The 25,316-nt window shown below is 43.7% G+C and overlaps 1 protein-coding gene across 1 annotated transcript in view; it reads right to left on the bottom strand.

Annotated features, from left to right (window-relative positions):
* Positions 1-224: 224 nt before the first annotated feature.
* LOC117521252 overlaps positions 225-25,316 on the bottom strand; it is a 56,095-nt gene continuing 31,003 nt past the window's right edge. The window contains exon 2 of the mRNA XM_034182609.1: positions 225-426. The gene's annotated coding sequence lies outside the window, so the exon portion shown is untranslated. The remainder of the gene's footprint in view (positions 427-25,316) is intronic.

Genomic DNA, 25,316 nt, shown 5'->3' with positions numbered 1-25,316 from the left:
GCACAAAGGACTGGCGCCTAGCAGGTGACTTAAAACTGGTGCAGACCACGGAAATCCGACTGTTTAATTAAAACAAAGCATACTCATAGCAAAGCATACAGGTTTGATCTGTGAAACATGGAATGTAGGATGTGTGCCAAAAGCCTGGGGCAGGTGTACCCAGATGGCCACTGCGCTGAAAACAGAGTCCACAGCATAAGGTCCAATGTAACGTGGGGCTAGTTTCCAAGAATCTGTCTGCAGAGGGACATCCTTGGCTGATAACCACACCTTCTGGCCCGATCTGGACTGAGGCGCCAGGGTACGATGTTGATCTGCATGGCGTAGAGTCCAGTCTCTCATCTGGAGAAGGGCGGAATGGGCCATCTTCCACATCTTCCGACAGCACAGTAGGTGGGCCTGCACGGATGGAACAGATAGGTCTTCCTGAAAGGGAAATAGTGATGGTTGATATATGACAGAGCATTCAATTGATAAAAGTCCAGTGGCTGAGCGTTGTGAGCATATTCCACCCACAGCAGCTGATCACTCTGAGAAGACATGGTGCATTAGAGGTAGGACTAAGAGTGGTGGCAGTAATACGTGTAATATGGTTCATTCAAGTAAAATGCTCCTGCCAGATAATAGCTTCACCTGTATAAGTGAAGCCTGGCATTCCACCTCCTGGCTGGACCATTGTGTCTGTACTGCAGATGCCCATGCTTCTCTGGTTCATATTTACATTTTATACAACCATGCTTTATCTAATCATATACCTCTGAGTATTTGTCTGAATGTGAAGAATATTCCTATGGTTGTTGAAAAGATAAATGACGGCTGTACAATCAGGCCTGACTGGTCTAAATTAACAGAAGATATTAATCAATATTCAACTATGACAAATGTGCTGCTGCAGGCTGTTAAATTACCCAGAGAGGCATTGTCATGTCTTAATCCAAACTGTAAGAATGTGCAGCATTATAATGACCTATGTATATTTGAAAACATTTTGCAAGTCCTTAAAGACAGCAGTGTGTGTTTTCTGTATAGGAAGGGCAAAAAGAATTTTGTCAGGCCTGGTTGGGAGGGTTTTGTGGCAGAACACCATGTTGCAGCCAGATAAGCTTTTAAAATGTGGTGTGAAGATGGAATGTCTAGACAGGGGCTACTGTATGAACTTAAAAATGCCACCAATTCCAGATTTAAAAATGCCCCTCGTTATACAGTAGTGTTCAGAATAATAGTAGTGCTATGTGACTAAAAAGATTAATCCAGGTTTTGAGTATATTTCTTATTGTTACATGGGAAACAAGGTACCAGTAGATTCAGTAGATTCTCACAAATCCAAACAAGACCAAGCATTCATGATATGCACACTTTTAAAGCTATGAAACTGGGCTATTAGTAAAAAAAAAAAAGTAGAAAAGGGGGTGTTCACAATAATAGTAGCATCTGCTGTTGGGGATGAAAATTTACAGGGTGATTCCATAATTTATTCCTCAGAATTGAGTGAGTCCATATTTTTTTTCCCTCTGCTTGGTCTAAAAAAGTAACCGTTACTGACTGCCACAATTTTTTTTTTTTGTGATTTCTTATAGTGTTTCTTAAAGCCAGAAAGTTGCCATTTGAAATGACTTTAGTTTTATGTCATGTCTGGTTACTTTTTAGACCAAGCAGAGGAAAAAAATATGGAATCACTCAATTCTGAGGAAAAAATTATGGAATCACCCTGTAAATTTTCATCCCCAAAACTAACACCTGGATCATATCAGATCTGCTTGTTAGTCTGCATCTAAAAAGGAGTGAACACACCTTGGAGAGCTGTTGCACCAATTGGACTGACATGAATCATGGCTCCAACACGAGATATGTCAATTGAAACAAAGGAGAGGATTATCAAACTCTTAAAAGAGAGTAAATCATCAAGCAATGCTGCAAAAGATGTTCGTTGTTCACTGTCAGCTGTGTCTAAACTCTGGACCAAATACAAACAACATGAGAAGGTTGTTAAAGGCAAACATACTGGTAGACCAAGGAAGGCATCAAAGCGTCAAGACAGAAAACTTAAAGCAATATGTCTCAAAAATCGAAAAATGCACAACAAAACAAATGAGGAACGAATGGGAGGAAACTGGAGTCAACGTCTGTGACCGAACTGTAAGAAACCGCCTAATGGAAATGGGATTTACATACAGAAAAGCTAAACAAAAGCCATCATTAACACCTAAACAGAAAAAAAACAAGGTTACAATGGGCTACGGAAAAGCAATCGTGGACTGTGGATGACTGGATGAAAGTCATATTCAGTGATGAATTGGGCAAGGTGATGATGCTGGAACTTTTGTATGGTGCCGTTCCAATGAGATTTATAAAGATGACTGCCTGAAGAGAACATGTAAATTTCCACAGTCATTGATGATATGGGGCTGCATGTCAGGTAAAGGCACTGGGGAGATGGCTGTCATTACATCATCAATAAATGCACAAGTTTACGTTGATATTTTGGACAATTGAAAGGATGTTTGGGGATGATGAAATCATTTTTCAAGATGATAATGCATCTTGCAATAGAGCAAAAACTGCGAAAACATTCCTTGCAAGAAGACACGTAGGGTCAATGTCATGGCACAGGGTCAATGTCAACAAGCAGATGTGATTTGATGCAGGTGTTAGTTTTGAGGATGAAAATTTACAGGGTGATTCCATAATTCTTTCCTCAGAATTGAGTGATTCCATATTTTTTTCCTCTGCTTGGTCTAAAAAAGTAACCGTTACTGACTGCCATAATATTTTTTTCTTGATTTCTTATAGTGTTTCTTAAAGCCAGAAAGTTGCCATTTGAAATGACTTTAGTTTTGTGTCATGTCTGTGATCTGCTTTTTTTCTACAAAATTAAACAACTGAATGAACATCCTCCGAGGCCGGTGATTCCATAATTTTTGCCAGGGGTTGTAGTAATGGATTTATGCCGAACACAGACAGACTGATGGACGGTTGGATGCAAAGTTTTTGCAATACCCGATGGCCACATTTAATGATTCAGGTAATAATAATAATAATAATAATAATAATAATAATAATAATAATAATAAAAATCTCTTCAGGACATCCCCAGTGTTTACACCTCAAGAAAATTAATGAGACACGAGTCCAACTAAGGTTACTTCTCCAACCATGGCCACTCATTTACATCTGAGTAGACTGAGACAATGGAAATGAAGTGACTTATCCAAGGACACAGACAGATGGCATGTCTAGGGTTCAAGCAAAGCTCAACATATCAGCAGCCCTGTTCCTTATTCACTGAGCTACCTGCTCTACAGTAATGGTGTGAGGTAGCTGTGAATTATCCTAGAGTGATATATATACAGACATGGGGATTTTATAAAAATTAATCAGGAAAAGCTGAACAGGGAAAACTCTGCCACATGGGGTGTGCAGCCAGTATATTCTGAATGCCAGTCCTAAGTTCAAAAAATGAGGAGGGTTGCATCAGGAAGGGCATCTGGTGTAAAAAGCACAAAATTAAAAAATGCAGATAACAAATCGAATTTCCATTCCACTTTCAATATTGGCAGTATGAGTGGAAAAGGAAGAGAACTGACTGACATGATGGAGAGGAGAAAGGTAGACATATTGTGTGTGCAAGAGACCAAGTGGAAGGGAAGTAAGAGCAGGAGCATAGGCGGTGGGTTCAAGTTGTTGTTTTGCTGCCTTTGTTTGCCTCTGTCTGCTGTTATCTGCCTCACTCCCCCTCCCTTCCTGTGTCATCTGGAACATACAGTTGGTGCTGATTGGATTGAACTGTTCACACTCATCATCACCTGGATACAGTGAGGAAAATAAGTATTTGAACACCCTGTGGTTTTGCAAGTTCTCCCACTTAGAAATCATGGAGGGGTCTGAAATTTTCATCTTAGGTGCATGTCCAATGTGAGAGACATAATCTAAAAAAAAAAAAAAAAAAAAAAAATCAGGAAATCACAATGTATGATTTTTTTAAAAATTTATTTGTATGTTACTGCTGCAAATAAGTATTTGAACACCTACCAACCAGCAAGAATTCTGGCTCAGGCAGACCTGTTAATTTTTCTTTAAGAAGCCCTCTTATTCTGCACTCTTTACCTGTATTAATTGCACCTGTTTGAACTTGTTACCTGTATAAAAGACACCTGTTCACACACTCAATCAATCACACTCCAACCTGTCCACCATAGCCAAGACCAAAGAGCTGTCTAAGGACACCAGGGACAAAACTGTAGACCTGCACAAGGCTGGGATGGACTACAGGACAACAGGCAAGCAGCTTGGTAGAAGACAACAACTGTTATGATTATTTATTAGAAAGTGGAAGAAACACAAGATGACTGTCAATCTCCCTTGGTCTGGGATTCCATGCAAGATCTCACTTTGTGGTGTAAGGATGATTCTGAGAAAGCTCAGAACTACACAGGAGGACCTGGTCAATGACAGTCACAAAGATTACATTAGTAACACATGATGCTGTCATGGTTTAAAATCCTGCAGGGCGGCAAGGTCCCCCTGCTCAAGCCAGCACATGTCCAGGCCCGTTTGAAGTTCACCAGTGACCATCTGGATGATCCAGAGGAGGCATGGGAGAAGGTCATGTGGTCAGATGAGACCAGAATAGAGCTTTTTGGAATCAACTCCACTTACCATGTTTAGAGGATGAGAACAACCCCAAGAAAACCATCGCAACCGTGAAGCATGGGGGTGGAAACATCATACTCTGGGGGTGCTCTTCTGCAAAGGGGACAGGACGACTGCACCGTATTGAAGGGAGGATGGATGGGGTCATGTATTGTGAGATTTTGGCAAACAACCTCCTTCCCTCAGTAAGAGCATTGAAGATGGGTCATGGCTGGGTCTTCCAGTATGACAATGACCCCAAACACACAGCCAGGGCAACTAAGGAGGGGCTCTGTAAGAAGCATTTCAAGGTCCTGGAGTGGCCTGGCCAGTCTCCAGACCTGAACTCAATAGAAAATCTTTGGAGGGAGCTGAAACTCCAAACCTGAAAGATCTAAAGAAGATCTGTATGAAGTGGACCAAAATCCCTGCTGCAGTGTGTGAAAACCTGGTGAAAAACTACAGGAAACGTTTGACCTCTAATTGCAAACAAAGGCTACTGTACCAAATATTAACATTGATTTTCACAGGTGTTCAAATACTTATTTGCAGCAGTAACATACAAATAATTTATTTAAAAAATCATACATTGTGATTTCCGGATTTTTTTTTTTTATTTATTTATTTTTTTTTAGATTATGTGTTGTGTGGGCCGCCAGAAGAGGAAGTACTGCTGGCCCACCACCAGAGGGCGCCCTGCCTGAAGTGCGGGCTTCAGGCACGAGAGGGCGCTGCCGCCTCACAGGAACAGCCGAGGTGACAGCTGTCACTCATCAACTGTGACAGCTGTCACCGATCAGCTGCACTTCATCCCGGATAAAAGCAGGATGACACCTCCACCACGTCGCCGAGATATCGTTCTTCTAAGGAGGTAATATTCTCAGCCATAAACTAAACTGTATCTTAGTCTGAACTCTTTTTGCAGCCGCTTTCCTGTGGAGCCTTGTCCGCTGATTGGTGGTTTGTGAGAGTGCCGACGTCTTTGCCTCTCACTCTTTCCAGATAAGTGCTGAAACAGGAGCTGCGCGAGTGTGTGAGTGTTGTTGTTACTGGGTGTACACACACCCACACTTGACTGTCTTTGCTCTTTGCCAGCAGTACCAGATCTGACACGCGGAGACGGTGGCCACCTGGGGGACTCGGGACCTGGCAGCTCCAGTATCCTGCGGGTTCGGTGGCGGAGGAAATCGTGTGGTTCCGGTTCTTCTTTAGACGGACGTCTCCTATCGTCGAGCATGCCCACATGACACCTTTATCCATTGACTTTGTATCATTCTATAATCTGCTGTGTATGGTTGTGGCATTCACAACAGTAAAGTGTTCAAATTTGACTCCTTCTATTGTCCGTTCATTTGCGCCCCCTGTTGTGGGTCCGTGTCACTACACTTTCACAACAGGATATCTCGGCCAGCGTCATGGACTCCGAGGGGCATCACCCAGCGATTGAACGGCCAATGGGAGAGCAGGGTGCACAGGCGTCTGCAGGAGGCGTGATTGGTGAGCTGCAGCACATCCTCACTGCCTTTACGGCTCGGTTGGATCAGATGACCGAGCAAAACATCCTCCTGAACCGCAGGGTGGAGGCTCTCTCCGCACAGGTGGCAGCAAGCGCTCAGGGCGCTGCCACAGCTCCTCCTCCTGCCGACCCTGTGCAGGATATAAAAGTTCCAGTGGTCATTCAACAACCCCTCCCACCATCCCCTGAAGCATACATAAGCCCCCCAGAGCCATACGGAGGTTGTGTGGAGACGTGCGCGGACTTTCTCATGCAGTGTTTGCTCGTCTTTGCACAACGTCCCGTCATGTACGCGTCTGATGCTAGTAAAGTAGCTTATGTGATTAATTTGCTTCGAGGAGAGGCACGCGCTTTGGCTACGGTGCTTTGGAAGCAGAATTCATGGCTCCTTCATACGTACACTGGGTTTGTGAGGGAGTTCAAAACCGTGTTTGATCACCCTAACAGGGGAGAGACCGCTTCAACTGTGCTGCTGTCAATGAAACAGGGACGCCGGAGCGCAGTTGCTTATGCAGTCGACTTCCGCATTGCGGCTGCGAGGTCCGGCTGGAATAACGCTGCGCTCCGTGCCGCCTTCGTAAACGGACTGTCGTCGGTCCTGAAGGAGCACCTGGTGGCCAAGGACAAACCGCGGGAATTAGATGGGCTTATCGACCTTGTTATACGGTTAGACAATCGGTTGGAGGAACGCCGTCGGGAACGAGACGAAGGGCGTGGCCGGGCATGCACCGTCCCTCTTCCTTCCGGGTCCGAAAAAGGTCCGCCCTTCCCACGCTCCATGGCCTCTACGCCCCGTGTGACTACAGCTCCCCCTGCTGACGAAGCTATGGACACGAGCAGGGCCACATTCAGACCACAGAGGAGTAGACAGAGGAGGCTTCCCCGTGGGGTGTGTTTTGTTTGCGGCTCAATTGAGCACCAATTGAGAGACTGCCCCGAACGGTTAAACACCAACGCCCGCCCCTAGAAACTGGGCTTAGGGTGGGCCAAGAAATTCACGTGGGACACACACATATTTCCGCACAACTCCCAGTTACAATCCTTAGCGGGGATTTAACCCTTCAGGCCCCAGCACTGGTAGACACAGGGTCAGAAGGGAATCTGCTGGATAGCAGATGGGCCAGGGAGGTAGGGCTCCCTCTGGTGGCGCTGCCTTCGCCATTGCAGGTGCGAGCACTAGATGGCACCCTACTCCCTTTAATCACACACAGGACACTACCAGTAACTCTGGTGGTGTCAGGGAATCATCGGGAGGAAATAGAGTTTTTTGTGACTCCCTCTACCTCCCGTGTGATTCTGGGGTTCCCATGGATGTTAAAACACAATCCCCGGATTGATTGGCCATCCAGGGTGGTGGTACAGTGGAGCGAGACCTGCCATCGGGTATGTTTAGGATCCTCGGTCCCTCCCGGTTCCCAGGCTAAGGAGCAGGTCAAAGTCCCTCCCAATCTGTCGGCGGTGCCGGTTGAGTACCACGATCTTGCTGACGTTTTCAGGAAGGATCGGGCACTCACCCTTCCCCCGCACCGTCCGTACGATTGCGCCATCGATTTGATTCCAGGCGTTGAGTTCCCATCCAGCAGGCTGTACAACCTCTCACGACCTGAGCGCGAATCGATGGAGACCTACATCCGGGACTCCTTAGCTGCCGGGCTGATCCGGAACTCTATCTCCCCGATGGGAGCAGGTTTCTTTTTTGTGGGCAAGAAAGATGGCGGTCTTCGTCCATGCATTGATTATCGGGGGCTGAACGAGATCACGGTTCGCAACCGATACCCGTTGCCTTTGTTGGATTCGGTGTTCACGCCCCTGCATGGAGCCAAAATATTCACGAAACTGGATCTTAGGAACGCATATCACCTAGTTCGGGTCCGGAAGGGAGACGAGTGGAAGACGGCATTTAATACCCCGTTAGGTCATTTTGAGTACCTGGTCATGCCGTTCGGCCTCACTAACACCCCCACGACGTTCCAAGCTTTGGTAAATGACGTCTTGCGGGACTTCCTGCACCAATTCGTCTTCGTATATCTGGACGATATACTCATTTTTTCTCCGGACCCTGAGACTCATGTACGGCATGTACGTCAGGTCCTGCAGCGGTTGTTGGAGAACCGGCTGTTTGTGAAGGGCGAGAAGTGTGAGTTCCACCGCACCTCTTTGTCCTTCCTGGGGTTCATAATCTCCTCCAACTCCGTCGCCCCGGATCCGGCCAAGGTCACGGCGGTGAGAGACTGGCCCCAACCTACGAGCCGTAGGAAGCTGCAACAGTTCCTCGGCTTCGCAAATTTTTACAGGAGGTTCATTAAGGGGTACAGTCAGGTAGTTAGCCCCCTGACAGCCCTGACCTCTCCAAAAGTCCCCTTCACCTGGTCGGATCGGTGAGATGCCGCGTTCAAGGAGTTGCAACAGCGGTTCTCGACTGCACCCGTCTTGGTGCAGCCCGATCCCAGTCGCCAGTTTGTGGTTGAAGTGGACGCCTCTGACTCAGGGATAGCAGCCGTGCTATCCCAGAGCGGAGAGACCGATAAGGTTCTTCACCCGTGTGCCTATTTCTCCCGCAGGTTGACCCCTGCAGAACGGAACTATGATGTGGGCAATCGAGAACTCCTAGCGGTGAAAGAGGCTCTTGAGGAGTGGAGACACCTGTTGGAGGGAGCGTCGGTGCCATTCACGGTTTTCACTGACCACCGGAACCTGGAGTATATCAGGACCGCCAGGCGGCTGAACCCCAGGCAAGCCCGCTGGTCACTGTTCTTCGGTCATTTTGACTTCCGAATCACCTACCGCCCCGGGACCAAGAACCAGAGGTCGGATGCCTTGTCCCGGGTGCATGAAAATGAAGTCAAAACTGAGCTGTCGGATCCACCAGAACCCATCATACCGGAGTCCACTATCGTGGCCACCCTTACCTGGGATGTGGAGAAGACCGTCCGGGAGGCCCTGGCATGAAGCCCGGATCCCGGAACAGGGATCCGGACCAGAAGCGCTGCCGGACCACTGCCACAGTCCTGCGCACCCCTGGGTGGCAGGAGAACTTGGACCCATGACAGAAGTCCAGGACGGCAGCCCTGGTTTCTGGTGGGCGTCCCTGGAGGCTGACATCCAGGCTTACATCCAGGCCTGCACCACCTGTGCCAGGGGCAAGGCGGACCACCAAAAGGCACAGGGACTCCTTCAACCACTTCCTGTGCCTCATCGCCCCTGGTCCCACATCGGTCTGGATTTCGTCACGGGCCTCCCACCGTCCCGGGGGCACACCACCACGATAGTGGACCGGTTCTCCAAGGCGGCCCACTTCGTGGCCCTCCCGAAGCTCCCGTCAGCCCAGGAGACAGCGGATCTCCTGGTCCACCATGTCGTACGTCTGCATGGGATACCAACAGACATCGTCTCAGATCGTGGTCCCCAGTTTTCCTCGCAGGTTTGGAGAAGTTTCTGCCGGGAGCTGGGGGCCACCGTGAGCCTCTCGTCTGGGTATCACCCTCAGACCAATGGACAGGCTGAACGGGCTAACCAAGAGCTGGAGCAGGCCCTGCGATGTACTACATCCGCACACCCAACGGCTTGGAGTGAACACCTGGCCTGGATCGAGTATGCGCATAACAGCCAAGTGTCCTCTGCCACCGGCCTCTCCCCGTTCGAGGTGTGTCTGGGGTATCAGCCCCCTTTGTTTCCTGTGGTGGAGGGAGAGGTCGGTGTACCTTCAGTCCAGGCCCACCTGCGGAGATGCCGTCGGGTGTGGCGCACCGCCTGTTCGGCCTTGTTGAGGGCCCGGACGAGGGCAAAGACCCATGCAGACCGTCGACGATCCCCGGCCCCCGCATATCGGCCCGGGCAGGAGGTGTGGCTATCCACAAGGGACATTCCCCTCCAGGTGGATTCCCCTAAACTGAAGGACCGGTACATAGGGCCCTTCAAGATCCTCAAGGTCCTCAGTCCCGCCGCAGTGAGGCTTCAACGTCCAACCTCACTGCGGATCCATCCAGTCTTTCACGTGTCCAGATTGAAGCCACATCACACCTCACCCCTCTGTACACCCGGTCCGACGCCGCCTCCTGCCCGTATCATCGACGGGGAGCCAGCTTGGACGGTGCGCCGGCTCCTGGACGTCCGTCAAATGGGCCAGGGTTTCCAGTATTTGGTGGACTGGGAGGGGTATGGACCCGAAGAACGCTCCTGGGTGAAGAGGAGCTTCATCCTGGACCCGGCCCTCCTGGCCGATTTCTACCGTCGCCACCCGGACAAGCCCGGTCGGGTGCCAGGGGGCGCCCGTTGAGGGGGGGGTCCTGTTGTGTGGGCCGCCAGAAGAGGAGGTACTGCTGGCCCACCACCAGAGGGCACCCTGCCTGAAGTGCGGGCTTCAGGCACGAGAGGGCGCTGCCGCCTCACAGGAACAGCCGAGGTGACAGCTGTCACTCATCAACTGTGACAGCTGTCACCGATCATCTGCACTTCATCTCGGATAAAAGCAGAATGACACCTCCACCACGTCACCGAGATATCGTTCTTCTAAGGAGGTAATATTCTCAGCCATAAACTAAACTGTATCTTAGTCTGAACTCTTTTTGCAGCCACTTTCCTGTGGAGCCTTGTCCGCTGATTGGTGGTTTGTGAGAGTGCCGACGTCTTCGCCTCTCACTCTTTCCAGATAAGTGCTGAAACAGGAGCTGCACGAGTGTGTGATTTGAGGTGGAGGTGGAATTCCCACCGTTGTTGTTACTGGGTGTACACACACCCACACTTGACTGTCTTTGCTCTTCACCAGCAGTACCAGATCTGACACGCGGAGACGGTGGCCACCTGGGGGACTCGGGACCTGGTGGCTCCAGTATCCTTCGGGTTCGGTGGCGGAGGAAATCGTGTGGTTCCGGTTCTTCTTTAGACGGACGTCTCCTATCGTCGAGCCTGCCCACACGACACCTTTATCCATTGACTTTGTATCATTCTATAATCTGCTGTGTATGGTTGTGGCATTCACAACAGTAAAGTGTTCAAATTTGACTCCTTCTATTGTCCGTTCATTTGCGCCCCCTGTTGTGGGTCCGTGTCACTACACTTTCACAACATTATGTCTCTCACAGTGGACATGCATCCAGGATGAAAATTTCAGACGCCTCCATGATGTCTAAGTGGGAGAACTTGCAAAACCGGAGGGTGTTCAAATATTTATTTTCCTCACTGTAAATACCACGCCTCTTCATTCTGTCAGACTCCGGAGGCTCAGTTTAACCTGCAGGGTATCCTGGCCTCATTTATGTTCCTGAACTCTCTGTTGTTTTCAGTTTTGGTTTGTACTAACTCAGTTTTCTCTGTGTCCTCAGCATTCCTGGTTCCATCAGATCCTCTTCAGCCACCTGGTTCTGTCTGGTCTGATTTCCACTTCTACTACTACACTACTAGATATGGTATCAAGGACAGGGATGTGGAAGGGCAGATGGAAGTTGATTTTGCGCTAAGGATGGAAATGGCTGTGATGAACACCTACTTTAAGAAATAGGAGTAGCACAGGGTGACACATAAGAGTGGAGGAAGGTGCACCCAGGTGGACTACAATCTTTGTCGGAGAGGCAAGCTAAGTGAAATTAGAGATTGTAAGGTGGTGGCAGGAGAGAGTGTAGCCAGACAGCATAGGATGGTGGTCTGTCGGATGACTTTAGAAGTAAAGAAGAAGAGAGTGAGAACTCGACAAAGGATCTGATGGTGGAAGCTGAAGGAGGAAGACTGTTGTGTGAAATTCAGTGAGCAGGTGAGACAGGCACTGGATGGAGGGGAAGCAGCTTTGGACAACTGGAAAAGAACTGCAGATGTGGTGAGAGAGACAGCTAGGAAGGTACTGGGTGCGGCTTCTGAAAAGTGGAAGGAAGACCAGGAGACTTGGTACTAGAATTAAGATGTCCAGGAAAGCATAAGGAGAAAGAGGTTGGCAAAAAAGAATAGGGATACTCGGAGAGCTGAAGAACGTAGACAGGAGTACAAGGAGATGCAGTGTAAGGTGAAAAAAAGAAGTGGAAAAAGCTAAGGAAAAGGCATTTAGGGAGCTGTACAAGAAGTTGAATAGTAAGGAAGGACAAAAGAACTTGTACCGATTGGCAAGGTTGGGTAGGATTACTTTGAAAGAATACATGTGGATTACATGTATGTATATACATACATTTGGATTACTTGTAATCTGATTACATTTCAAAGTAATCCTACCCAACCTTGCCAATTGGCCAGACAAAGGGACAGAGCTGGAAAGGATGTGCAACAGGTTAGGGTGATAAAAGATGCACATGGTAATGTGCTGACAAGCATGGAGAGTGTGTTGAGAAGGTGGAGGGAATATTTTGAGGAGCTGATGAATGAAGAAAATGAGAGAAAGAAAATGGTTACTTGCGGGACCTCAGGCAGAAGGCCAGAGTTTTGGAACTTATTTTATTCCTTTTATTTATTTTATTCATTTATGTTTTAATTTTTTATTGTGTTTTTAATCTTTATTTCATTTCATTCTGCCTTTTAAATGATGTTTGTGAAGCACCTTGGGGTGACTTGTCCTGATTTGGTGCTATATAAATTAATACATTTGATTTGGCTCATGACCGAAAGAACAAGATCGTGAGTACAAGCGGCCGAGATGTTCCTCCGCAGGATGGCTGGGCGCTCCCTTAGAGATAGGGTGAGGAGCTCGGTCACTTGAGAGGAGCTCGGAGTCGAGCCACTGCTCCTCCACGTCGAAAGGAGTCAGTTGAGGTGGCTCGGGCATCTTTTCCGGATGCCCCCTGGACGCCTCGCTAGAGAGGTGTTCCGGGCACGTCCCACTGGGAGGAGGCCCCGGGGAAGACCCAGGACACGCTGGAGGGACTACATCTCTCGGCTGGCTTGGGAACACCTTGGGGTTCCCCCAGAGGAGCTGGGGGAGGTGTGTGTGGATCGGGAGGTCTGGGCGGCTTTGCTTGAGCTGCTGCCCCCGCGACCCGACTCCGGATAAAGTGGAAGAAAATGGATGGATGGATGGATGGATGGACATTTGATTTGATTTGATTAGGAACGGAAATGGCATAGCTGTGAATTAAGTGTTCCACCTTGCGTGGCATGATGCTATTACAGAGTATAAGCATGCACTGTTGACGACAAAGCGGTCCTGCTATTCTGACTTAATCAATGAAAACAAGCACAGCTCAAAATTTTTGTTTGACACGGTAGCATTTCTTATCCATGGACAGCCACCTGTTAGTCACTCTCCGTTTGTAGCTCAGGACTTCTTGGATTATTTTGAGAAGAAAGTAGAAGACATTAGATTGAGCATCTCAGCATGCCTTGGCTCAACTATTGCACCCTGCTATGATACCTAGACTTACAGAATTTGATACTATTTCACTAGATGTCCTGATGAAACTCGTGACGTCTACAAAATTCAAAACCTGCTTATTTGATCCTACACCAACAAAACTGTTTAAGGACCTATGGCCACTCTTGGTCCGACTGTGCTGGAAATTATTAATCTTTCACTAACCTCTGGATCTGTTCCTAGGTGTTTTAAATCTGCAGTGATTAAACCATTGCTTAAGAAATCTGGTCTTGATCCTGGTATATTGAATAATTATAGGTTGATATCAAATCTGTCATATTGAAAATGATCTTTTTGAGCCAGTGCATTCTGCTTTTAGAATACATCACTCCACAGAGACAGCTGTTACCAGAGTAGTGAATGATTTTCTGTGCACTATGGATTTAGATACCACTATGGTTTTGGTGGTTTTAGATCTTAGTGCTGCGTTTGATACCATGGATCATCGTGTTTTACTTGATAGGCTGGAGAACTATTTTGGGATTACCGGAAGTGCTTGCTTGGTTGACATCATACCTGTCCAGTCATTGTCATTGTGTTGTGTATACACCCATATTGGCCTCTCTTCACTGGCTTCCTGTTAATTCTAGAATAGAATTTAAAATTCTTCTTCTTACTTATAAGGTTTTGAATAATCAGGTCCCATCTTATGTTAGGGACCTCATAGTACCATATCACCCCAATAGAGCACTTCGCTCTCAGACTGCAGACTATAAAGTGCCTTGGGGCAACTGTTTGTTGTGATTTGGCGCTATATAAATAAAATTGATTTGATTTGATTTGTATAATAACACTACCTCTGGCCTTGGTGACATGAAATTTGGGGTTCCACAGGGGTCTGTTCTAGGCCCCTTGCATTTCTCCCTTTATATAGTGCCCCTTGGGCATATTCTGCAGCATTTTGGGATTGCCTTTCATTGCTATGCTGATGATACTCAATTGTACATGCCAATAACTGCTGGTAATCTTATCCACATAAAATCCTGAGAAGATTGCGTTGTATCAGTGAGAAGCTGGTTGTCTAGTAACTTCCTTCTCTTAAACTCTGATAAGACTGAAGTGATGGCTCTTGGTCCAGCCAGATATCAGCATCAATTTGACCAGATGGCGCTTAGTTTGAGTTCATGTGTTATACAGCATATGGACAAAGTGAGGAATCTTGGGGTACTTTTTGATCCTACATTGTCCTTTGACCTCCACATTATGAGGACTGCCTTTTCCCATCTGCCAAATATAGCGGAGATTCGTCCCATCCTGTCTATGGCTGATGCTGAGACCCTGATCCATGCATTTATCTCTTCTAGATTGGATTATTGCAATATTTTATTTTCTGGTCGGCCGCAGTCCAGCATCAGCTGTCTTCAATTAGTGAAGAATGCTGCTGCCAGACTTTTGACACAAAGCAGAAAGTTTGACCACATTACATTACATTACCACATTACACCCATTCTGGCATCCCTTCATTGGCTTCCTGTTTCTGCCAGATCAGATTTTAAAGTCCTGTTGCTGGTCTAGAAAATTGTTCATGGACTGGCTTCCTACCTGGCAGACTTGGTCAAGCCCTATGTATGGTGTTTGCAAGGCGTAGGACCGCTGTGTGTTTCAAGGGTGAATAAAAGGTCTGTGGGGTATAGCACTTTCTCTTACTGTGGCCATGCTCTCTGGAACGATCTACCTGCATCTATAAGCCAGTCCGACATGGTGGAGACTTTTAAATCAAGACTGAAGACCCACTTTTTCAGACTGTCTTATCGTTAATTTATTATGTTTTTATATTTGATTTTTATTCTTTTTCATTCTGCTGTTTTTACTCTTTTACTGTGTTGATTTTATTCATTTTGTACTCCTATGAATTGTGTGTTGTGTGAAGCACCTTGAGGTGACTCTGTCATGAGAAATTGAATCAAAATCGAAAATTGAAAAGGCCGGGTGATGTGGAGTTTTTCCTTACCACTGTCACCTGTGTCCTTGCTCTGGGGGTTGGTAAGGTTAGACCTTACTTGTGTGAAGCGCCTTGAGGCAACGTAGTTGTGATGTGTGAATTGAATTGAGTAAATCAGGAAGTACAAGGGATAACTAAGGTTGAAGTGGTGCAGCCATGAAAAGGACGAACAGTGGAAAAGCAGTTGGCCCAGATGACACTCCCATGGATGCATGGAAATGCCTTGGAGACATGGTAGTGGAGTTTCTAACCAGTTTAATAAAATCTTGGAAAGTGAGAGGATGCCTGAAGAGTGGAGACAAAGTGTGCTGGTTCCTATTTTTAAGTACAAATGTGATATGCAGAGCTGCAGGAACGACAGAGGCATAAAGTTGAATGGCCACAGCATGACCTTATGGGAAAGACTAGTAGAAGCTAGGCTTAGATAACAGGTAAAGATCTGGGAGCAGCAATATGGTTTCATGCTGAGAAAGAGCATTATGCATGCAAAGTTTGCTCTGAGAATACTGATGGAGAAGGATAGAGAAGACCAGAAAGAGTTACATTGTGTGTTTGTGGATTTAGAGAAAGCTTAAGAGAAGAGTTGTGGTATTACATGATGAAGTTTGGAGTGGCAGAGAAGTATGTGAGAGTTGTGTAGGACATGTACAAGAATAGTGTGACAGCGGTGAGATGTGCAGTAGGAATGACAGACTCATTCAAAGTGGAGGTGGGATTACACCAAGGATCAGCTCTAAGACCTTTCTTGTTTGCAGTGGTGATGGACAGGTTGACTGATGAGATCAGACAGGAGTCTCCATGGACTATAATATTTGCAGATGACATTGTGATCTGCAATGAGAGTAGAGAACAGGTTGAGTCTCGTATGGAAAGGTGGAGATATGCTTTGGAGAGAAGGGCAATGAAAGTCAGTTGGAGCAAGACCGAGTACGTGTGTGAATGAGAGGGAGCTCAGTAGAATAGTGCAGTTACAAGGAGTAGAAGTGGTGAAAGTAGATTAGTTTACAACCCCAATTCAAATGAAGTGGGGATGTTGTGTAAAATGTAAATAAAAGCAGAATAAGATTTGCAAATCCTCTTCAATCAATCAATCAATCAATCAATCAATTTTTTTATATAGCGCCAAATCACAACAAACAGTTGCCCCAAGGCGCTTTATATTGTAAGGCAAGGCCATACAATAATTATGTAAAACCCCAACGGTCAAAACGACCCCCTGTGAGCAAGCACTTGGCTACAGTGGGAAGGAAAAACTCCCTTTTAACACGAAGAAACCTCCAGCAGAACCAGGCTCAGGGAGGGGCAGTCTGTCAGTCAGTCTTCAACCTATATTTAATTGAATACAGCACAAAGGCAAGATATTTAATGTTCAAACTGATAAACTTTATTGTTTTTGTGCAAATATTTGCTCCTTTTGAAATGGATGCCTGCAACACGTTTCAAAAAAGCTGGGACAGTGGTATGTTTCCCACTGTGTTACATCACCTTTCCTTCCAACAGCACTCAATAAGCGTTTTGTTGGAACCATTTTCTTATTATTACTTTATTTATTTTTTTGTTATTATTACTATTCTGCCAGAAAGTACATCTGAGATGAAAGCCTAGACTTGAAGTTTTGGTGAAAGAAAATTTCATTTTTCTTCATCACTGGTGTAAATAAAGTCCAAGACATATTCAGTGTCTTGGAAATGTTCATGTATCCATCCCCTGTCTTTTCTGAAGAAAATTGGCAATAAAACTCAATGTTATTTACAAGTATTATACCAGAGTGTAGCATTCAAGTTGTAGAGATTTGCTTTTAGTTTGAGTTTAAGGAAAATAATTTTAGATTTTTTTTATTTTTTATATTTTTGTATGTCTTGTATTTGTAATGTCATAAACAAATTATCCGTCCATCCATTTTCTTCCGCTTCATCCGAGGTCGGGTCATGGAAATGTGTGAAATACAAAGTGTTTCAATACTTTTGTAGGGCACTGTATTGTAATCTTATAAGTGCAAAACGAGTGTGGTATTATTCATGTTGTTAGAAGGAAAGGTGATGTAACACAGTGGTAAATATACCACTGTCCCAGCTTTTTGAAACGTGTTGCAGGCATCCATTTCAAAATGAGCAAATACCCACCCGGAAGCGAACATTTGCAAACATCAAACAAACGTTCATAGAATGTTTGTTTACTGTTCAGCAAGTTTGCGAACATTCATGTAATGTTTGTGATGTTTGTCTAATGTTTGCATGGAAGCAAACATTAGACAAACATGTAAGCAAACATTTGCAAAAATCAATCAAATGTTGATAGAATGTATGCTTAATGTTCAACATTCACATAATGTTCATGTTGTATGTGTAAAGCTTGCCTCTAAATAAACGTGTGTGTGTGTGTGTGTATATATATATATATATATATATATATATATATATATGTAAAATTTCACATTATAGGAAAACATTAAATATCATTTATGGCATACAGAAAGTTAATGTTGGACTCCATTTAAATTATGTGTGCAAACATAGGTAGAATGAACAATAGGAAATAATTTAAGCACTCTAGTTACCATGGTAACCAAGAATTTGTTGATTTATGATTTATTCAGGCCTACTGAATATACTGTATAATTTCCAGATTACTGTAATAAACTGACAGAGCTAACTCCGAAACATGTTTTGGTGCAACTTGCATAAACATGCACTCTGTTAATTGGAATATTAATTTTTGCAAAATAATTTACATCACTACAGACTGATTGTCAGCTACCAAAAATGTTTTTTATGGAAACAGATTGCAATGGCAGTTTATTATCCAGACGTCCCACAGAGCTGAGTTACATACATTTTGCCAAATTAAAAAAAAAAGCCTATCTTTAGCATTTTTGTAAATAAGGAAAAATACATTAAAGTTATTAAAAATTGATTTACAAAATAATGTTTTCAACATGCATGAGCAGGAAACATTGATATTTAAATAAAACAGCTCACAGACAAATAATATTTTTTACTGGTCACTTCACAACTTGCAGTTCAAACATGTTTTTAAACAAACATGTTTGAACATGAGATGAATATAACAGTCACACATGTTACAGTGGCAGAAATCAACTCGATTTCACATTTCCAGAATGAACATTTGTCCAGGGTTTAGTGTTTCACTCAGGCCTCATTTGAGGATGACTTCATGTCACAGTCGAACAGTGTTTGGTGGAAATTGTTACCACATAATTGTTACAACATATTTCTTGCTTTCTGATTCCTTTAATATCAGCTGCTTAATTCATGTTTGCAGTGAGGCATGATATTATAATTATCCAGGGTAAAACATGTACATTGTACACAATATATTTGTAACACCTGGATACAATCATTTCTGTATGTAAAATGCAACATACTCATTCTGGTAAATAAATAAATAAATAAAAAAGCATCAGTGATCATTGTGTATAATTTCCTGTAATCACATTATACATTCAAGTATTGCCAATTAAGTTAACAAATTTGTAGCACAAGTGTTTGGTTCCTTCGTGGTTAAAGGTAAAGTCAGAGCAGGTTTATCAGCTCAGAGAAATGCTGTCTCACAAAACTACTGTAATAATTGGGTTAGAACGTCTGAAACACTATAGTGCTTTATTTTAAAACAGGTTTGACCAACATTATCAGAGGATACAATTCAAATGAATTCATTTTATTTAAAGTAGTTTGTGTACATATATCTATTTACTATTAAATTATTTTGTTAACAATATGCTTGCTGCTTCACAGTTGCTTGCAGTGCTGCTCACGAACCAGTTGGTGGCAGTAGTGCACCGAGTTGGGTTAAAACCCGCTGTTTAACAGAGCAGAAGAAGAAGACTTACAGTTACAGCACTCAACTCTGTTCTGTTTTAGCAAATAAAAGTTTGTGTTTTAGCCAGAAATAATAAAACTTGCTTGAAGCTTGATTATGCCAGCCATAGATTAATGGGAACCAAACCAACACATTTTTGAATAGCATGGAGCTAACGTTAGCCACAGAGAGGCACAGGCCTAATTAATATTTTGACTAAAACATGAGTAAAATATATACTCTCTTTTATTAGGTGTTGACACATTTGAAATTTAAGTAATGTCAGTGCCCAGAAAGAGACTTTATGAAGATAAGCTTGTGATAATATTTTTGGATTATTACTTGTTTCTCCCCCAACAGCAACCACGCTGGCTGCCATAAGAGTTGTTGAATCAGTGAATCCTCCATCTGATCAGTGGGTTGAGTGTTTGCCTGCAGTTGATTCACATCAGCCCGATTATCCCGAGGTTTGTACTATAATGGTTAAATAAGATTGTATAGTGTCTTGTGCCAATAGATTCTAAAATTCATGTTCAGCAAGCAAAATATTCAAACATTTCTGGCAAGAAATACTCTGTTCTATTTGGGATATAATTTGAAAATAGAGTAAAATCTGTCAGTAATGAAGTTGTATATGCTAACTTTCCTTCCTTAAAGAAATAATTTACAGGCCCTGTTACTCAATAAACATATTTATTTATTGCTGATATAAAGTTTCAGAATTTCTTATATAAAAAAATTCTGTGTCCCTTGCATAATGTTTCATTTGCATAGTGTGTGCATACTGTCTATGGTACCATACACTTGAAACAGAAGGACTTCTATGCTGTACTACTGAGGTTTACCACCTTATCTGGGGTGGAAAAACTGACCTGTGCCAACAAAAAAATTAATTTTTGGAGATTCTTTTGGAATAGACCTGAGTAAGCACCAGAATGCATTTGAGATTTCACATTTTTCTGGGGGACAACCACCAGACCCCGCCAGGGCATTTTCAAGATCTTTCAAGTTTTTTTTTTTTTCTTCCATAGCTCACTTTCATCACTCAGTTCATTCACAGATTTGTCCGTGCTCATGATGAAAGGTCAACAGCATTGGCTTCCTGTTAATTCTAGAATAGAATTTTAAATTCTTCTTCTTACTTATAAGGTTTTGAATAATCAGGTCCCATCTTATCTTAGGGACCTCATAGAGCGCTTCGCTCTCAGACTGCAGGCTTACTTGTAGTTCCTAGGGTTTGTAAGAGCAGAATGGGAGGCAGAGCCTTCAGCTTTCAGGCTCCTCTCCTGTGGAACCAGCTCCCAATTCAGATCAGGGAGACAGACACCCTCTCTACTTTTAAGATTAGGCTTAAAACGTTCCTTTTTGCTAAAGCTTATAGTTAGGGCTGGATCAGGTGACCCTGAACCATCCCTTAGTTATGCTGCTATAGACTTAGACTGCTGGGGGGTTCCCATGATGCACTGAGTGTTTCTTTTTCTTTTTGCTCTGTATGCACCACTCTGCATTTAATCATTAGTGATTGATCTCTGCTCCCCTCCACAGCATGTCTTTTTCCTGGTTCTCTCCCTCAGCCCCAACCAGTCCCAGCAGAAGACTGCCCCTCCCTGAGCCTGGTTCTGCTGGAGGTTTCTTCCTGTTAAAAGGGAGTTTTTTTCTTCCCACTGTCGCCAAGTGCTTGCTCACAGGGGGTCGTTTTGACCGTTGGGGTTTTTCCGTAATTATTGTATGGCCTTGCAATATACGTAGAGCGCCTTGGGGCAACTGTTTGTTGTGATTTGGCACTATATAAATAAAACTGATTTGATTTAATCATTTGTGAAGCATAGGATTTAATAAAAAAGTGGGAACTTCTGTATTAAGGTTGTAACGTGGATCTATATATATTTTGTGTTCCAGGAAAAGCAGAATGACATCATTCACAGTATCGAACAGCTGAATGACAAAGTTGATGCACTGCATCCTTGGACTATCCCTGAAAGTGTCGGTTCCCAGACATACCAGGAGAGAGAACAATGTGGACGTTGCAGCTGACACGATTCTCCGAAGGTTGGCCAGCTCTAAACCAGCAGTGTGTGCTTGAACCAGTTACAAGCAGTGCCTGGAAGTAATGGGGCTTCCAGTAAAGTTGCTCAAAGAAGTGAGTTAATGTGTTTTCTGTTTGTTAGATCCTCTTCACTTCAATAAAGTTTTGCCTTTTTTTTTTTTTTTACACAGTGTATTATAAACATGCTGTATTTATGGAAACTAGTAACTAAAGGGCCTTTCACATTGCATGCTTTATACGCGTCAGGCAACAACTCCCAATGTGTTGTCAGTCACGTTGTGTCACCACCTCCCTACGCCCTGACGCGACGCATGCAGCAGGGGGGGCCTAGATTTTCACTCTGATTTTTTTCCAGAGGAAAGCTGAATGATCGCCATGTTGTATGTGTTTCGATGAACCAAGAAAAAGCTTTAATATAGCAATTTGATTTCACAATCAAATTAATTTTTGGGTTAAACATTTGCAAGGATTTTTCTTCAGAAAACTGCTCTGTATAAATGAGCAGTCCTGTGACACGTTTCTGTTTTGTAGAGATCAGTGGTTTCTGCCACGAGTCTTCCATGTTTGGACTAGAGGTGCACCGATCAGGATTTTTTAGGCCGATCACCGATCACTGAAATTTTGATATGCCGATACCGATCAAGTACATATTTGGATCATGCCCAAAATAAGAATATAGGTCTAATGTATAGAACTATTTTTGCATTAAAACTTAATGATGAAAACAAAAAAACATGCATTCAAATAAAGACACTTGAATAAACTGCCAACTTTTGTTTTATTACACTGACTTTTGAGTTGAGAATGTAAAATACAGCCCTCATTCTATGGGGTTAAATTTCTCAATATTTGTAAATGCACACAGGGTGATCTACAAATAATCATCTGTTTAGCTCAGCTTTTGACGCTACACTTCTAATGCCTGTAAAAAGCTACGTTTCATTGAAAATAATGCTTTTTAGACCGATTTGTGATGCCTCTGACACTTCCAAAGCATGCGGTGTGGAAGGCCCTTTACACAAATGGCGGTGGGTGGGTACAGAGGATTAATCATTTTTGTCTGACCTGCTTTCACCTGTGTGGTATGCCTCGCTGATAACTAACCTGAGAAAAAATTCTGCAAGCAAATAAACAGCTTGTTAAAAATATACGGCCTGTCCAATAAGGAGTTGAGTTGAATACCAGTTATGACCATGCCGCTCAAATTATACAATCAATCAATCAATTTTTTTATATAGCGCCAAATCACAACAAACAGTTGCCCCAAGGCACTTTATATTGTAAGGCAAGGCCATACAATAATTATGTAAAACCCCAACGGTCAAAACGACCCCCTGTGAGCAAGCACTTGGCTACAGTGGAAAGGAAAAACTCCCTTTGAACAGGAAGAAACCTCCAGCTGAACCAGGCTCAGGGAGGGGCAGTCTTCTGCTGGGACTGGTTGGGGCTGAGGGAGAGAACCAGGAAAAAGACATGCTGTGGAGGGGAGCAGAGATCGATCACTAATGATTAAATGCAGAGTGGTGCATACAGAGCAAAAAGAGAAAGAAACAGTGCATCATGGGAACCCCCCAGCAGTCTACGTCTATAACAGCATAACTAAGGGATGGTTCAGGGTCACCTGATCCAGCCCTAACTATAAGCTTTAGCAAAAAGGAAAGTTTTAAGCCTAATCTTAAAAGTAGAGAGGGTGTCTGTCTCCCTGATCTGAATTGGGAGCTGGTTCCACGGGAGAGGAGCCTGAACGCTGAAGGCTCTGCCTCCCATTCTACTCTTACAAACCCTAGGAACTACAAGTAAGCCTGCAGTCTGAGAGCGAAGCGCTCTATTGGGGTGATATGGTACTACGAGGTCCCTAAGATAAGATGGGACCTGATTATTCAAAACCTTATAAGTAAGAAGAAGAATTTTAAATTCGATTCTAGAATTAACAGGAAGCCAATGAAGAGAGGCCAATATGGGTGAGATATGCTCTCTCCTTCTAGTCCCCGTCAGTACTCTAGCTGCAGCATTTTGAATTAACTGAAGGCTTTTTAGGGAACTTTTAGGACAACCTGATAATAATGAATTACAATAGTCCAGCCTAGAGGAAATAAATGCATGAATTATTTTTTCAGCATCACTCTGAGACAAGACCTTTCTGATTTTAGAGATATTGCATAAATGCAAAAAAGCAGTCCTACATATTTGTTTAATATGCGCTTTGAATGACATATCCTGATCAAAAATGACTCCAAGATTTCTCACAGTATTACTAGAGGTCAGGGTAATGCCATCCAGAGTAAGGATCTGGTTAGACACCATGTTTCTAAGATTTGTGGGGCCAAGTGCAATAACTTCAGTTTTATCTGAGTTTAAAAGCAGGAAATTAGAGGTCATCCATGTCTTTATGTCTGTAAGACAATCCTGCAGTTTAGCTAATTGGTGTGTGTCCTCTGGCTTCATGGATAGATAAAGCTGGGTATCATCTGCGTAACAATGAAAATTTAAGCAATACCGTCTAATAATACTGCCTAAGGGAAGCATGTATAAAGTGAATAAAATTGGTCCTAGCACAGAACCTTGTGGAACTCCATAATTAACCTTAGTCTGTGAAGAAGATTCCCCATTTACATGAACAAATTGTAATCTATTAGACAAATATGATTCAAACCACCGCAGCGCAGTGCCTTTAATACCTATGGCATGCTCTAATCTCTGTAATAAAATTTTATGGTCAACAGTATCAAAAGCAGCACTGAGGTCTAACAGAACAAGCACAGAGATGAGTCCACTGTCCGAGGCCATAAGAAGATCATTTGTAACCTTCACTAATGCTGTTTCTGTACTATGATGAATTCTAAAACCTGACTGAAACTCTTCAAATAGACCATTCCTCTGCAGATGATCAGTTAGCTGTTTTACAACTACCCTTTCAAGAATTTTTGAGAGAAAAGGAAGGTTGGAGATTGGCCTATAATTAGCTAAGATAGCTGGGTCAAGTGATGGCTTTTTAAGTAATGGTTTAATTACTGCCACCTTAAAAGCCTGTGGTACATAGCCAACTAACAAAGATAGATTGATCATATTTAAGATCGAAGCATTAAATAATGGTAGGGCTTCCTTGAGCAGCCTGGTAGGAATGGGGTCTAATAAACATATTGATGGTTTGGATGAAGTAACTAATGAAAATAACTCAGACAGAACAATCGGAGAGAAAGAGTCTAACCAAATACCGGCATCACTGAAAGCAGCCAAAGATAACGATACGTCTTTGGGATGGTTATGAGTAATTTTTTCTCTAATAGTTAAAATTTTGTTAGCAAAGAAAGTCATGAAGTCATTACTAGTTAAAGTTAATGGAATACTCAGCTCAATAGAGCTCTGACTCTTTGTCAGCCTGGCTACAGTGCTGAAAAGAAACCTGGGGTTGTTCTTATTTTCTTCAATTAGTGATGAGTAGAAAGATGTCCTAGCTTTACGGAGGGCTTTTTTTATAGAGCAACAGACTCTTTTTCCAGGCTAAGTGAAGATCTTCTAAATTAGTGAGATGCCATTTCCTCTCCAACTTACGGGTTATCTGCTTTAAGCTACGAGTTTGTGAGTTATACCACGGAGTCAGGCACTTCTGATTTAAAGCTCTCTTTTTTAGAGGAGCTACAGCATCCAAAGTTGTCTTCAATGAGGATGTAAAACTATTGACGAGATACTCTATCTCACTTACAGAGTTTAGGTAGCTACTCTGCACTGTGTTGGTATATGGCATTAGAGAACATAAAGAAGGAATCATATCCTTAAACCTAGTTACAGCGCTTTCTGAAAGACTTCTAGTGTAATGAAACTTATTCCCCACTGCTGGGTAGTCCATCAGAGTAAATGTAAATGTTATTAAGAAATAATCAGACAGAAGGGAGTTTTCAGGGAATACTGTTAAGTCTTCTATTTCCATACCATAAGTCAGAACAAGATCTAAGATATGATTAAAGTGGTGGGTGGACTCATTTACTTTTTGAGCAAAGCCAATAGAGTCTAATAATAGATTAAATGCAGTGTTGAG

This window comes from Thalassophryne amazonica, chromosome 1 (assembly GCF_902500255.1).
Source record: "Thalassophryne amazonica chromosome 1, fThaAma1.1, whole genome shotgun sequence".
Lineage (NCBI taxonomy): Eukaryota > Metazoa > Chordata > Actinopteri > Batrachoidiformes > Batrachoididae > Thalassophryne > Thalassophryne amazonica.
The sequence above is the reverse complement of the archived record's forward strand: the minus strand, read 5'-3'. Positions and strand labels throughout refer to the sequence as shown.